The 14,785-nt window shown below is 49.8% G+C and overlaps 1 protein-coding gene across 1 annotated transcript in view; it reads right to left on the bottom strand.

Annotated features, from left to right (window-relative positions):
* Positions 1-14,785, bottom strand: part of ZBTB7C (zinc finger and BTB domain containing 7C) — a 346,334-nt gene that overhangs the window by 275,564 nt on the left and 55,985 nt on the right. The gene's annotated exons all lie outside the window — the stretch shown is intronic.

Here is a 14,785-nt window from a genome sequence, read left to right as displayed (position 1 = left end):
GGTATATGGGGCCGGCGCCCTACCCCCTAAGCCACAGGCACCGCCCTACCTCTGCATATTTAATTTTATCTGCTTTAATTAAAAGCTCCACCTTCCGATCCTACACTCAAATCCTAGCCATCATTCAGTGCTTTGCTCTGACCCACCAACAGGACCCCAGAGCTGTTCCACTGCCCTAGGAAAGGAGAACCAGGTGCTCTCCTCCACTAATGGGCGAGTCCATGTGACTGTGGAACATCCCTCAGCTATTCTAGCCCAGGCCCCCAAGGGGGCTCCAGGAAAGACACCCCACCTGTGGCTAATGATGAGCATCTCTCCAAAGCCCTTCATCTCAGAGTGAGGGACAAGAGTGGAGATGCCAGACCCCCAGGTGACAGAGACATTGGCCCCACGGAGCCCCTGTACTTCATGATTGTGGTTCCCACCATGTTGGGAGGGGTTAAAGGGCTTCCAGCCAAAGCAGCCCTGCACCCCGACAAGGCGTGGCTGCCAGCCTCTGAGGTGGAAGGGCAGGCTCCTACTGCCACACACTCTGACCCTGAACTCTGCCTTGACCTTGGGCTCTTCCAAGCCTCAGTGGAACTACTGCTGAGAAGGGGCTGTAGCAGATGGAGATCTTCCACCAAGGTACTCAGCACCACAGCCAAGAGGAAGCCTCAGGGACAGGAATGAAGGTGACAAAGAAGAGAGGGACAGGGAGGCTCCTCTCTCCTGGCCTGCATAGATTTTGTGAGCATGATGATGATAATATCTCACATGCCACCTATATATTGATTTATACCCTTCACGTGGCTCTCGCATCCCCAGACCTATCTGGACTCTCAGTAGCTCTGTGAAAGAGTGTTTTAAAGAAGAGGCAACAAAGCACAGAGAGGTTGAGATGCTTGCTAAATGTCACACAGTGAGTGAGTGAAAGAGTCAAGACTATAATTCCCGATTCCCAATTACCATTCTTTCTAGCAAGCTCCCTGGCCCTAGGTTAATGTCATTTTCCTTCCAAGTCACCCCAGGAGTGAGGGATGAGTAAGACAGATGTGAAGGGGATGGGGAACAGTGGCCAGTTTGCCCCACTATGAGGGGATGGGAAGGAAAGGAGAACAGTCACTGTTGCTGCTTCCCTGATAGGAGGGTCTAGGAGGAAAAAAAAGAGAGAATAGAGTGATAAATACAGAAGACAGGGAGGCTCCTGGTTAACAGGAGCAGCTCAGGCACAAAGGAAATTGACTGTGATAAACAACCACAGCTCTGAGGAGGCTGGGCTGACCTTGAGCCTCTCAGGCGACCTGGTCCTCTACTGCTCAGGCCTCTGAGGCACTTCTGTGCAAGGCAACACCAGCGGTTAGATACCCCTTTGAAAAAACAAGCAATTATAACTAATATTATTATCTTCAAAAGGCACACACACATTTCATATACTTTTATATATGTGATATATTCTTTAAGAATGAACCCCCACACACAAAAGTCTGCCTACATGAGGAAAGATCTCAGCTACTCCTGAGTAATGAGATTCTCCATCTGATTCCAGAACAGCTCTGCTTCCACTGACAGAGAAGAGCTCACAGCCCAGGACATTCCTACCTGGCCAGGAAAGGCAGGACCCACATCCCTCTGGAACAAGCAGCCTAAGCCAAAGACCAGGACACCCAGAGCAGGTGGCAAATCCATAGAGTTTGGCAGATAAATATCCCCAAACCTCCATGGCAGCCATATAGCTTGCTGCCATTCACCTACCTCCAGTCAACAGGGGGCTGGACCTCTAAGCACCAGGCTGGGGAGGAACAGAAAATCAGCCCCTTGGCATCAGCGCTGTCTGTTGGGTTCTCATTCAACCTGGGAGTTTTTAGTGAGACCTACTATGTGCACTAGATACCTTGAGGAAGGGAGAAGATACTGCGCCCTTAAGGAGGCGGCCACCATCCCACCCCACAAGCTGCTCGGCCACCTGGCAGTGGTGGCCCCACAAACAGCTAGAGCACGCACCTTTTTGCTGGGGTGGGAAGGTAGAGACAGAAGTGCTCTAAGGTTCTCCTGCAAGGTGGGGCTGAAACATAGTCACAGCAGATGGTGCTGTCGCCCTCACTCCGGGATTCTCATTCCTAATTATCTGTGCTGTCAGCAAAACAATTAACCCTCGAAGAAAAATTGCACCGTCCACTCCCAACCATATGAAAAGACAATTTTTCTCAAGGACGAGGGACACTTAGGGCATCACTGTGCACAGTTCCATGCTCGCCACCCATCCTCTGAGCTCCGTGCTCTGCGGCAGACATTGCGGTAGCCCCCTCCTCTGAGCCTGCAGTTCCTGGTTCCCTTCCCATAAAAAGAGGGGGAGAATGCAATCCCTAGGGCCCCCTTCAGTCCCACAGTACCACCTTCTACAAGCCCATTTCTTTCCATCTCAATTTTAAGTTCCTTTGAAGCGGAGTTTCCAATTGTTTTTTCATTCATTTGCTCACTCCTTTATTCATCCATCTATCCATTCATTCATTCATTCAGTTATTTTGTATTTACCATGTTGCTCCCAGGAGATACCAAGAAAATACCCGTTCAGCCTTTTTGACGACTTCTTGGAGCTTTCTCTCCCTTGAGATGCAGGGAGAGGAGGGATGGATGGGGTGGTGGGGGAGGAGGCTGCCAGGGCCTGAGGACGGCACTGGCTGAGTATCCAGCCATAGGAGATCAGTCCTGTTGCCACCTGTGGCTTCTCTCTGCAGATGGGTGATCCCACCCCTCACCCATCAGCAAGATGGTCCTATTCACCAGTTTATGCTGTGACAAAAGAGCTCGCCCTTCGTAGGTGCTCATTAAACATCTGAAGCATGAGTGAATAAACAGAATGTTTCTCCTTAAAGAGACTGTTTTAATATAAAGGAGAGTTTTCCCAGGGCTAAGGTACAATGCTTATGACCTCAGTGGTCTACTATTTAAAGCTAGGACCCACTGGTCTAATTCACCCATCATTAGGCAGTATCATGGAAAAGAAGGCAGGGTGAGCAAGGAGCAGTGGCACCTTCCCTGCCAGTCCTCAAGGGTCTTCAAGGATGACAATCTCCAGGGCCATGGTCCACAGATGTGATGTGGAGAGGATGAGAGGCTGCTCCTCCCAAGGAAGAGACAAGAGAGACTCTGCTCCAGGTGACCTCACTGCAGGGCCTCACTCTCATCCCCCAGACTGGGGAACTGACCAGGCAGAAAGGAGAGGAAAAGGAAAGATCAGATCAGGGCACTGTCTGAGCCATCCTGGGGCTGCAGGCCCCCTCTGCAGATAGGGTCAACACCCTGGGCATCCAGGAAGGAATATAGAAAACAGAAAGTGACACGGGAGCTGGAGCCCCTTCCTCTCCCACCATTTTGCCCAGTTCAAGCCTGGTGGTATTTCACTCCCCTCTTCCTGTCGCCCATTCGTCTACCACAGCTTGCTGCATCCTGGTGCCCAGGTTCCCTGCCAGCTCCTCAGCATAAAGGAGTTGTGTTTATATTCAAAGTGGGCTTCTGCCCACTCAGAATCTGCCCACTCAAAGACAGCACATGTGACTGCACCCCTGCCCGGAGCCCAAGTGGGACAGATGCCAACTTCTGGCTAGAGACATTTCTAAATATGAGCTTGGCACAAAGAGTCAGGTTCCCAGGCCTCCTCTGCCCTGGGAGACCCAGCCAGGATTTTCTAGGCTGCTGGGAGGGAGAGGGCTGGGGGCAGGCAGGATCCGGAGGCAGCCAGTTGAGATGGCCATGGTCCCCCCAGAGACATTGCTTAAACCCTGCCCTGGCCCTCTAGCCTCATCTGGGGAAGAGAAAGGTCTACCCCACACCCAGAAAATCTCATCAATTGCCCACAACCCTTGGCAGCAGGGACAGGGAAGCCACTGCCTGCTCAAATGTGCAAGAATTAAAAATATACAAATGGAATATATTTTTCTTCCCCTCTCTTCAACCCCCTGAAGCCTAGGATGCTTGTTAAAAATAGCCTTGCTGTGGCATGGATCTTACACAACCCAATGGCTGGCAGGAAAATTAAGGAGCCATTGGAGACAGCGCTGCTAAGTGGCTACCCCTGGGGAGCGGGATAGGGAGGGCCAGAGGAGAGGAGGTGCCTTCAAGCATTTCCAGACACACTTCTATACTGCTTCGACTTCTAACAGCAAGCATATATTATTTTGATAAGTCCTTTTTAAAATTAAAACATAAAGGCTGAATTTACATCCAGTTAACCCAACAGCACAATGCTGTCTGGCCTGGCAGTGCACAAGTTCACCCAGGAGGCTCAGGCCACCAGCTGCAAACACAGGCTAGCATCATGAAAGAGCCCAGATCCAGAGTCAGTCTAGGATCTGTAACTAGATGGCTGTGTGACCTCAGGTAAGTTGCTTGAGCTCTCTGGGCATCGGTTTCCTTAACTATAAAATGAAGCAGATGGGCCAGGCACAGTGGCTCACCCCTGTAATCCTAGCACTCTGGGGAGGCTGAGACAGGTGGATTACCTGAGCTCCTGAGTTCACAATTAGCCTGAGCCAGAGCGAGGCCTCATCTCTAAAAAAATAGCATTGTGGTGGGCACCTATAGTCCCAACTACCTGGGAGGATGAGGCAAGAGAATCCTTAAGCCCAAGAGTTTGAGGTTGCTATGAGCAGTGATGCCACAGCTCTCTACTGAAAGCAACAGTGTGAGACTATGTCTCAAAAAAATTTTTTTAAATGAAGCAGATGGACTAAATGCAAAGGTAGGTATCTTCTAGTCCTAACATTTCATAATTAGAAGGATTGAGGAAAATCCCTAAGATTTTCTCTTTGTTTCTCCTCACCGTAAACAGGTGAAGGGAATTTGTCCCTGGGAAGAGGTAGAATTTTTAATTCAGGGAACAGGTAAGAAGGAGAGAAGCTGTTCTGAGAGGCAGAGATCAACTCCACATGTGCAAAATGGAAAGCACATCACTTTGAAACTTACAGTGTTCTGGGTTTGAATCCTGATTTCCACCGTTAGCAACTACACAAACTCAAGTAATCCGCTTATTGTTTCCTACAATGTGGGGTAATAAGACCCACACTCAAAGGCTGTTGTAAATATTAAATGCAATCAAATGAAAAAGTACTTGCTCTGTTGTTGGAACAAAACATCCTTTTATTCCTTCCTCCTGTGTTTACCCCCATACCATGGAGGCTGCATTGCCAGGTGTGTAAGAAGTGTGGCCTCCAGTGTCAGGTTTGTATCCCAGCACTGCCACCTATTAGCTGTGTGACCTTGGGTGAGCAACTTACGTTCTCTGTGCCTCAGCTTCTCCATCTATGAAATGGGAGTGGACTAGGTGTGGTGGTTGTGCTGCCCAAGCCCACACTCCTGCCCCTAATAGCCAGCCGGGCTCCTGGTTTTCAATCCCGCATCTTCTGTGGATCCTCCCACTGGCCCAGCCCCTTCCTTATACCTCCTTCTAGTCTCTATCCAGCAGGCTGTGCGCCTGGCTAGGAGAGAGGCTTCTGCCCTGGAGCCATGGGGTTATGTGTTTCAGATCAGTGCTTGTCAAACTTCAGGGTAATTATGAACCACCTGGGGATCTTTTCTCAATGCAGATTCAGATTCATTAGGTCCCAAGTGGGGGCTGAGATTTTGCATTTCTAACAAGCTCCCTGGGTACTGATCACTGGTCAGGGACAGCCCTTTGATTAGCAAGGCTTTAGAACAGAGCAAGTCCTGGCATGTATATGGGGAGGGTGGAGGGTATGGGGAAAGAGGGACAGGGACAAGGTATCCAGTTATTCAAATCAGAGGAGGAGAGTTTAGACAGAGATGATATGATGGAGACAAGCGTGGATGCAGGAGACAGAGGAAAAGTAGGAGAATGTTTTATGAAATTACGTGACGTTACCCAAGCAATAAAAATAATGCTTACTGAGATAATGCAGCAACACAGAAAAATGCTTATGACATATTAACTAAAAAAGCAGACTACCAATTAAAGGGATACTATGTCTTCAATACTGCCAAGCGCACGTTTAGGGAAGCCGATAGCAGGGCTATAACTCACCAGGACCACGCAGGCTGAGGTCTGGTAATATAACTACATGTGTTTTTATTTATTTGTCATATTCTAGATTTTCTTGATGGAGCTGCATCATTTTTCTAATTTAAACTATATCTTCTATGTACTCTCAGATGTCCACTCCCCCAAATTGCCAGTTATTCTTTGTTATGGAGGTTTTATGTATTTTGAGCACAAATTGCCATTGTTGCAAAGGCTGGAAAATGGTGTATTAAATCTTCTCAGTCAAACCCAAAAATAAAGCAACCCAGATTCTGCTTTTCCTCTAAGTCAAGGGTCCGGCGCTATGGAAGGCTGGTGCGATCACCTCTCACTATAGCAACAGTGAGACCTCCGTAACCCTGAGCTTACAGTTATTAAGGGTAAAAATAGGAAGTCTGCCGAAAGATGTGCAGGAAGAAGTCACTGCAGGCTTGCGCTGAGCGGGCGGGTTTGGAACACTTCCTGCAAGCAGAAATCAGATTCTGGGAACTGGCTCCTGCAGGATTACCAGGAGCCGCTTGGCGTTTCTTTGTTTCCTGTATCAGGGCTATCTACCGCCTTTCAGACCAGTTCCTGACATGCCTGGCGCTAGGCTATTCTAGAACTGCAGTCACAGCTCACTTAGGGACTGGGCATGTTCACACCTGTCCCAGCTCCCCCACCCCAGGCCACCCTGAGGACTTCCAGGCAGCTCTCCTGGGCTCCAGCACCGCACACTCGTTCCCCACACTCCTTCCCGCCCCCATGCCCTTCTGTGCAGGGTCTCTTCAGCTTGTGCCTGAACAGACGTTTCAGGCCCCTCAGTGTCCCTTCTAGGCCTTGGCTCTGACACCTACAGGGGGGCCCAGACTCAGGGTGGCTGGTCCTGCCTGAAGTGCATGTCCAGACCCAGGTCTGAGTCTACTGTGCACTATAGTGAACCAAGTTCAAGGCCCAGGTCAGCTGCCATCTGACTATGGGACCTTGGACAAGTTACTCCCTGCCTCAGAACCTCAATTACATAACCTGGAAAAATTTAAAGATGAGTTTAAGAGATCTCTTGGTCTCTTTTGGCTCTCACACTCACTAACCAAAAGCAATACAGACAGGAGATTTCACAAACTAAACATCACCCCTTTAAACAACGAAGTGTTTTATTTTCCCCCCTACTATGTGAAGTATTTTTTTAAATGTTTGCAGGTTTCTCTATCTTTCATGCAAAAGAATAAACCTAAAATATGTCTGTATACATCTTCCCCGGCCTCATTCCACAAAGTAGCCAAAGGGCTGGGATGCCAGATGTCATTCCCCTTCATCTTCACGACCCTCTGTCACCAGCACACAGTACTGCCTCTGTTGCTCTGATTTTCTCTTCTCCTACCTTCCCTCTCTCACAGTCAGGCTCCCAGGCCCCTGCTCCCCAGCTGGGCACACCTAGGGTACAACTTGAGGTCCTCCTGCCTCTCGTGTTCAATGTGGGGTCCACTCTCCCCCAACTCCAGGCTATAAGCAAGGGTGGGCATAGAGGTGTTCTTGGAAATAAGGTGCCAGGCTTTAGCCATTGTCACTGACCAGAGGCACCATTCCCTCACTTTGCCACCTGTGGCTGAGTTCTGCCTAGGAGAGGCTGGCAGCAGGCTAGTTGCTGGATAAGCGAAGTACCATGTGAACTGGCAGGTCTTCCTGTTTCTAGAGCTGCTTTTCCTAAAGAGGGGTAATAAACTCTCAAAGGAGGGGCCAGACAAGAAGAGAGCGCAGATTTAGAATTTAACCCCAACTCTACACATTCCTAGCATCACCCTTTTATCCAAAGTGATCCCCAAATTTTAATATGCCCTTGCCTGTTCCTTCTTAGCTACAACTCTCTAAATTAGGCTTTCTTTTCCCTACTTCCCCTAGGAAATCATCTGGAGGCAGAAAGTTAGAGGCAGGCTCCCCCCAGATGCAGGACCATTTGGCAGAGCAATCCTCGTGCACCCACTCCCACCTCTCCCTCTGAGGCTGCTTCCTCTACTCCTCTGACCCCCGAATGAGTCCACCTTCCACTAATCCCTCTTCATCCACTCTGCACACCACACAACAGGAAGTCTCTTCTCTTCCCTACAAAATTTCCCCTGGAACATCTAAACTTCCTGATCAGCAATGGACAGCAGAGAGCGTGAAGGTTGTGGCCCCCAAAGAGAACTCCAGAGTTTTTGAGCACAGAGGTGGGCCATTCTGAGTGTTAATGTCTATAGAAAGGCCACGCTCCCACTGCGCAAGGTGAAAGGTTCTAGGAATGAAACAGAAAGTCATGTGGAGACCAGGGTGGGAAATGTTTTATGAGATGCTGAGGTTGACAGGGCAAAGTGCAGAACAGGGGTGGAGGAGGCCGGGAGGCAGGTGTGGAGGCAGGAAGGTGAGGTGACAGAGAACAGAGACAGAAAGAGATCTGGAGATCCTGGCAGGATACACTCTTGAGATGGTGGGTTTACCAGCCCTGCTTGACAAATGAACATACCCAGGGGCTGGTGGGAAGGGCGCTGACAGACTCTGCAAGCTCACAGCCCTGCTTGGCCTACCCCAGGGACCAGCAGATAGCAAAGGTATGAGCCAAGGCTGTAAGACAGCGTGAACCCTGCAAAATAATCACAGCTGCTGAGAGCCAGGCATTTTCTGTGGATAGGTCAATGCAAAGCCCTACCCTGAAAGCATATCTTTTTGCTTGCCATCTGGTTTTCCTGAGGACAAGGGTGGGTTGGAATGGCTTAGATCCTATCAGGAGCTACCACCACCACAGATGTAGAAGTCAATCCCAACTCTACACAGCCCTGGTGTCATCTCAGAGCCAAGCCCTGCTTCGGCTCAAGGCTCAGAAAGAGGAAGCAAGCAAGGTCACACAGCTTATAAATGAGGGGTCTGAGTTCAGATCTCACCTACTTGACTCAAATGTGCCCCTTCCCTACTCCTCACTAGGGCTAGGACAGGGGCCGCCAGGCTGCTTTGTTCCAGAGGACCCTGCCGTGCCATGCAGGACCAGTCCCTCAGGGAAGGCTAGTTTCCAAGTAACAGCATGGACACACGTTACCTTGCTGTGCACACTGCCCCTTTGCTCAAACATACACGTCCATCTGGAGGATGGAGAGGAAACCCCAAGGACATGTCAGAGGCACAGAGGCTGGGGACAGAGAGGGGGAAGGGCCTGGGGAGAGGGTGATGGGGGGCAGGGAGCTCTAACACAGCCCTGGGCATGGCGCTGGCGCCTGGTGACTGGCAGCTCCTTCAGGGGCTCCTCCAAATCAGAGTCACAGTATCCAGGCCATACCTGCCAGGGGAGACAGGACTAAAGAAGGAAATCACTGTTTCCCTCCATACATTTTCCAACATAAAATGCACATGGACAAAGGAAATGGCAGAGAAGAACAATGATAAATTTCCTCTTTACAACGAGAGGACAAAGGCCAAGCCTCATCTTTCTGTGTTGTTTGCCTCCTTCCCAAGACCCACCTGGTACCTCCCAGCGCGAATGACGAGAGCCACATCTGTGCTTCCATCCAGCAGCTCCTAGGGAGTCCCTGTGATATGTTCAGTCCTGACAGTGGGAGACCAGTGAACAAAGCACACCCCCACATAAGGGGGGTGCTGAAGCCAATGGTACCCAGGTTAAATGCTGGAGGGGACTTTAGAGTCAGGTGTCTCAGGAGGCAGTGGGTTCCCAGCCCTGGAGGTATTCACACTGGCTCACTGGCCACAGGCAGGGGAATAAGGTGGTCCCTTGGGGCCCAGTGGCAAAGGGTCATGCCTAGCAGAGGCCATGCCACACAGTGCTGGCATCCTGGAGGCCAGCTTTAAATGGAGAAAGAGAGGGACTGTGACATGTGCCACTAAGTCTCCCAGAGTGGGGATGACATCTTTTCTATTTTGTGGCCCCTGTCTGAAGCACTGTGCCTGGTCCATCCTTCATGAACAGAACTGTGGTCCGCAGCACTGACAGTCCACACTGCACGGTGCGGCATGCCAAGTCAGCCTGATCCCTCAGGGCATGCACCGTAAGCCCCAATCTCACTAGACATCAAGTGTCTTTCAAAAATTGTTCCCTTTCTTTATCGTTTTGAGTAGAATATTAGTTTCCTGACTGTTATAACACAGAGCTGCAAACTTAGCAGCTTATACAACATGAGTCTCATTTTACAGTTCTGGGACTTGGAAGTCTGACACAGGTCTCACTGGGCTAAAATCCAGGGGTCAGCTTAGCAGGGTCCCTTCCTGGAGGTTCTCAGGGAGCAACATTCCCTTCCTCTTTCAAGTTGCAAGAAGCTGCCTGTGTTCCCTGGCTCATGGCTCCTTCCTTCCTGCCGCTAAGCCAGCAGCATAGCATCCCTCTGACAGTTCCTCCATAGTCACATCTTCCTCTCTGACCACAGCCAGGAAAGCTTCTTGCTTCTAAGGGTTCATATGATTAGATCAGGCCCACCTGGATAAGCCAGGATAATGTCCCCATCTCAACATCTATAACCTGACTCCCAATGGCAAAGCCCCTTGCACATAAGGCAATACACACACAGGTTCCAGGGATTAGGGCACATGCACATCTGTGCGGGGCTGTTATTCCGCCTGTCACAAATAGGGAATGCATTCAGATGGTCCAAAATCCAAATGGGACAAAGGTCCATAGAGTGAACAGTCACCCTCCCTCCCTGTTAACATTCCTTGTGTTCCTATTCCAGCAGTTCTCAATCTATGGGTTACAGCCCACAGGAACTACTTTAAAGGGCCATGATTAGGAAGGTTGAGAACCACTGTTCTATTCCAAGAGACTTTCTGCCTAGACAAATAAACGGAAATACGTATTATGTTTACCCTTTTTTTTTTTTTTTACACCAATGGTACCATACCATAACGCTATTCCACATCTTGCTTTGATCACAATCCCTTTGAGATTGTCCTGGGCCAGTATATAAAAACACCCTTGTTCTTTTTTGTGGCTGCACACTATTCCACTTTGTGGGCGCGCTGTAACTGATTACTCCAGTCTCCTCCTGGCAGACATTTATGTTTTTTTGCTCTTACAACACTGCAATGAGCCACCTTCTATGTAGACCATTTCCTGGATGTCTGCAGGATAAATGGATCTCCTGGGTCAAAAGACATTGTGCAGTGAAGTCTCTGAGTTACTGTTGAGTTGCCTTCAGTAGAGTTGAGCTAGTTCTCCCACCCCCAGCCATGCATGGGTGTGAGACGCACGCTCCTTTTGGTAGAGAGGCCACAGCTCACATTTCTTCTGTGTCCCCTTTTACTCCCCCATCCCTGGGGTGATTCCAGGATGAACCCAGGATGCCCTTGGGCATCACCACTGCTCACAATTCCCTGGGCTCTTGGTGAGTGGGCAAGAATGAAGAGGAGAATGAAGCTGGCTGCCAGCCAAGGAGGGGCCATGCTCAAAGGAGTTAAAAGAGCAGTGGCCTTGGGCATCTCAACCAGCAAACTTCTCCTCCCACACAGACTTTTCTACAGGCCTGCAAGCCAACTGTCTTCCCCAACATGGAAAGCATATTACCACTGCCTGAAAGGAGGGCCTCTCGCCACAGCTGTGCTGCAAAAGGAGATTACAAGTGTGTTTGGGTTTCCAAAGGCCCAGCTGCACTCGTGTTAAGAAAGACACCATTTTCCTGCTCTTAATCCATTCCTGGTGGAGATGTTGCTTCAAATTGAAGGAGCCCTTTATGTGCTGAAGTCAATTGCCATCTAAAAGATAAGTTAAATCACTTATTCAGGAAGACATGAAACCTTTGATGGCAGTAATTGATTAAGATTTTACAGCAGCAGCTGCCAGAGGCCTGCGAAGCCCAGAAAGTGTTCATTGCCCCCACTGGCACAGCAAGCTCAGGCCAGGGGCCAGGACACAGAATCTTGCCTTCCAGGAGATGACTCTCACACAGAGCATGGAGGGCTGGAGGACAGAGGGCAGGGTGCCAAGTCCCAGGAGGTAAGCTTGAGGGTCTTGGGGCAGGACCTGGAGGTTCCTCTCTCCCCAGCTGTTGTCTTCTCCTCTGTTTGGCCTCTACTTGATCTTCTAAGGTCAATTCAAGGGTGCCCTTGAAAGCACCTTGTCCTTCCCTTCCTGGAAGATTCCAGGAAGCCCAGGGGCCTATCATACAGGCCAGAACTGCAGGTGCCTGTATGATAGGCCCCTGGAGCCCTCACACCTTACCCATCCTTGCACCTTGCACCCTGACATGGAGCTTCACCTGCCACCTGACATGGCATCCACCGACTGTGAGCACTCTGAGGGTACCACCAGCACAAGGTCTGAAGCCCACCAAGCACTCAAGAATGTTTGGTGAGTAAGCAACCCTGAGCCCAGGCAGCAGGCAGAACTGCCACCTGCTGATAGCATCACCCACCAACTCCCCCAAACGCTCACAATTTGACTAGGTGCAAACCACTGCCCTAGGCCCTAGGGATATCCACAGGGTTGCAACAAGCTCCTTGTCCTAAAGTGCCCCCCTGCCCCCAAAGCCCCAGTGTTTGAGCCACTCTTTTTGGTGAAAGCATCACCTCCAGAAAGTCCCTGTCCCCAAGAGGAGGGATACTCTCCTTCAGTGGTCTTCTTTATCCCCTTGGCCAGCGGGGATGGATCAGGAGCAAGAAGAATAGATCTAGGGCCTGGGATGCTGACCACAGAGGGTAGGTGGGGGTGGGCAGCACTGCAGTGGGCAATCCATGGGCACTGAAGATGAAAACAGGCCTCAAGAGGCCTCAAGGTAGGATCCAAACTTTACAAATTAACAAAAGCCTGAGAAGAACAAAAGTGACTTAAGTTCTGGATAGAAGAGCTGTGCAGGCAGGTGAGCAAATGATGTCAAGACTGGAGGTGGGTGAAAAACACAGGCGGGAGGCTCTGTGGGAAGCAGTGTTCACTGTGTCAGCAGGCCTGAGGCCTGGTTACCTGCCCTGCCTCCCAGTGGCAGCCCTGGGCATGCCATCGACCTTAAATGTCTGTACTGAAAGTCACATCATCCACCCTGCCTGCTGTACATTAAATCAGAGAGAAGATGAGGAACTTCTCTAGAAGCCTAAAAACAACATAGAAACTATTGTAACAATAATCCTCTGCTTTTGCATAGCATCTTGCAGCCTGCATAGAGCTTTCCTATCCAATACCTCCTGATCTTCAAAGCAACCTGGGAGGCAGGTATGGACTGTTATATTTACAGATGTGAAAACTTAGGTGCAGATAGTTCCAGCCTAGAATCAACCAATAACAAAAGGTTGAGCTGACAGCTCTGTCTGGTTCTTGTAATTCCAAAAAGAGTAGTCTGTTTACACACCAAGATGCACCCTGTATTGTCTATACTCACAGCTTCTGGCTGTACAGAAAATCCTCCTCCGTCTTCAGTCTTTCATGGGTTTGTTGATTCTTCCAGCTTCTTCAGTCTTTTAGTAGATTTGCTAATTGACAAATGAACTTTTCTGGTCACTGTGTAATAGCAGAGATGAAGGGGTAGGTAGGTGCAGTCACTGGGGATAAGAACTCAGGCTGCAGGCTGGGCTCAGCCTCTGACCCACTGTGGGGCAAAGGAGAGGCCTTGTCCCCCAGTTCCCTCCAATCCCATCTATCTTTGATGTTAAAATCATTTAATGATCCAGATCTAGGCATTTCCACTCAAGGCCTTTCTAAAGGAGCCATAGTCCTTTGTGACAAGATGGACAGCAGGATGGGGGCTGGGCTGGATTGGGAGGGCACCCTCTAGGTTCCAGGCACTCTGCACATGTTTTCTCATGATTACTCTGGGTGAACACTGCCACAGCTGAGCAACAGAACAGCCACATGACCTGCCCACAGTCTTCCCACAGCCTGGAAGTGGTGGAGCCAGAATAAGGAGGTCCAAGGGCCCTATTGCATTTTCCATCACAGCATAGGTGGGAAGGAGACGGGAGCAAGCAAAGTCAGCAACCCCCTGCCACACACACACACATGCACACCCCAAAACAGCCTTTATCTCCACTCTATACCTCCTCCTGGCCCTTCCCTATTTTCCTCCTTTCGATGACTTTTATGGAACCAGCACCACTGCACTGCACCCTCCAGGGGCACCATGCCCATTCTAGACCGTGGAGAAATCAGCCTCCAGTTTCTCAAATCCTCATTCCACAAAAGCATCTCTTCTGCAGGTGTGAGTGCCTGGGAGTATAATTCACCCCTGCACACACAACTCCATCTTCTATGTGGCCCATTCAAACAAACAGGCTTTTTAGGTTGACATCATCAACCTCAACATGAACTCAATTAATGAATCTGCTTATAATGGTTTCCTGTTGGAGTCTTTATGTGCACAAACATTGTTCTCACAAACCACCCAATATGGAAGAACTTGACTTTGAAACAGGAAAATAAGGAGGTAATTAATCACCTGGCAAAAGGACTCACCCCGGATCCCCTTGTTGGATCATTCCCAAATACAATTAGAATAGAGTTTCCTTATTTACGTGGTTTTTGAAACATATTTATCTACTGGACTCAGGAATATGACTTGAGAGACATGGCTGTTTCCTGCTTCCTGACTGCAAACCCAGCAGCAATTCCAACCCCTGCCGGCAGTCAAGCAGGGAGGAGAAGGCAGGTGTGTGAGGGTAGGGTCTGAAGCACAGCCTTATACTCGCTTCAATGTCTGCAGCAGAGGAAGGGAAGTAGGGAGAAAGGGGGCTAAACAAACTGGGCTGTGCTACTGCAAGCCTGCCAAGCCTGCTGTCACCCTCCTCTGCAACAGCCCCCTTGGTACCCAGGCCCCCTGGCCTTACACTTTTCTA

The sequence above is a fragment of the Otolemur garnettii genome, unplaced genomic scaffold (assembly GCF_000181295.1).
Source record: "Otolemur garnettii isolate 467f Iridium unplaced genomic scaffold, OtoGar3 scaffold00012, whole genome shotgun sequence".
NCBI lineage: Eukaryota > Metazoa > Chordata > Mammalia > Primates > Galagidae > Otolemur > Otolemur garnettii.
This window is presented reverse-complemented; position numbering and strand designations above follow the sequence as displayed.